The 1,556-nt window shown below is 41.8% G+C and overlaps 1 pseudogene; it reads right to left on the bottom strand.

The window, feature by feature from the left end:
- Nucleotides 1-585: 585 nt before the first annotated feature.
- Nucleotides 586-1,549, bottom strand: LOC101587765 (annotated as a pseudogene).
- Between the last annotated feature and the right edge of the window lie 7 nt (nt 1,550-1,556).

Below are 1,556 nucleotides of genomic sequence, written 5' to 3'. Positions count from 1 at the left end.
TAAAAGATTTGTTCAGAGTTCTAAAGCTAACTAGAGGTCAACCTGCCCATTCAAACCCCAATCTGCCTGTTCAGTGATGTTTACTCAACTGCTATACTATACCATCTCCCAGAATGGAAACCTGATTTATAGGCAATAATTAAGTATATCAATTCCTTCCTTTCTCCAGTACCATGTGAAATAGATCATCTGAAAGGACAGAAGGCCCCATACAGTTGGAAGGGTCTCCCATCACAAAGCATCAAACAAGATGTTATATGTCACATTTTTATCTGTTTTGCTTTCAAAACCAAGATACAAAGTATTCTTTTTACAGCTGATTCACTGAATGCTCAGCCCATCCCAAAACAAATCTGACAAGGACACATGAACTGCACATAGAGAACAGGCCTACTGGATCTTTAATGCAGTTCAACATAGAAGGTGATACCAAGTAAGATAAATGAAGTTCCAGTTTGGACGTCTCCATTCCCCAGCCCTGTATCCTGATCCAGTGGCTGCCAAAAATAGAAGAAATTGAGTAGGGTGCTTGATCATGGGGAAAGTGGCTGTGGTTAGCCTGACAAATGAGGGAAGGGAAAGATTTCACTTCTTCACAATCTGAATGACATCCTTGTCCTCCAATGTATGGTCCTTACCCACTTTCTGAGGACTGTGTTTCAGAGAGGCCCCAGATTAGAGCATATTTAAATTTTTTGATTAGATTTTTGTGAGTCTTCATGCAGAAACCCTTCACTGTGGTCCTAGAGTAAGGCAGCACCACAGGAGATGTGTGATCTGGTAATGGCTCTTTGGGTTTGGTATAGCTTCTCACTAGTTTTGGATAGTCCCAGATCTTCTCCAATAAGTCATCAAAATTCCAGCGGTGATGGGCAGAGATTGGCACACGGTGTGACACCTTATAGATGATGTTCAATTCCTCAATAGAGATCTGATCAATCTTGTTTAATACATAGATACAAGGGATATACACTTTTCCTTCCACCACATCAATGAGATCATCAGCTGTGGCATCACTATGCAGTTACATCAGAATTATGAATTTTGTATTCAGCAATAATGCTCTTCACAGTTTCAGCATCTAGCTCACTCTGAGGGCAAGTGACTGTGAGATTAATGCCTCCCTTGTCTTTCTTCTTAAAACCAATGTTAGGAGGTTTGCTATTCAAGCAAATGCCAAAGCCTTCCAGCTCATTTTCAATTATCTTCTTGTGTCCCAAGGGTTTCAAGACATCCAGAACAATCATGATTAAAATGCATGTACAGACCACTGCAATGACTTGACAACCTCTATCTTTCCCATCCTTGGGAGCTTCAATGTCAATGATACCTGGGAGATCTAGGACCTGGATCTTGGCACTTTTGTACCTGATGACACCAGGCACAGTTGTAAGAATAGTAAACTCATAGGATGTCACCTCAGAATACACTCCTGCCAGGTTACTCAGCAGTGATGACTTCCCCACAGATGGAAAACTGACAAACCCAATTTGAGTATCACTTGTCTTGGCCACATCAAACCTTCTCCTGGTTCACTACTGCCACCGCCCCCCCCC

Source organism: Octodon degus, unplaced genomic scaffold (assembly GCF_000260255.1).
Source record: "Octodon degus isolate 3935 unplaced genomic scaffold, OctDeg1.0 scaffold00144, whole genome shotgun sequence".
Classification (NCBI taxonomy): domain Eukaryota; kingdom Metazoa; phylum Chordata; class Mammalia; order Rodentia; family Octodontidae; genus Octodon; species Octodon degus.
This window is presented reverse-complemented; position numbering and strand designations above follow the sequence as displayed.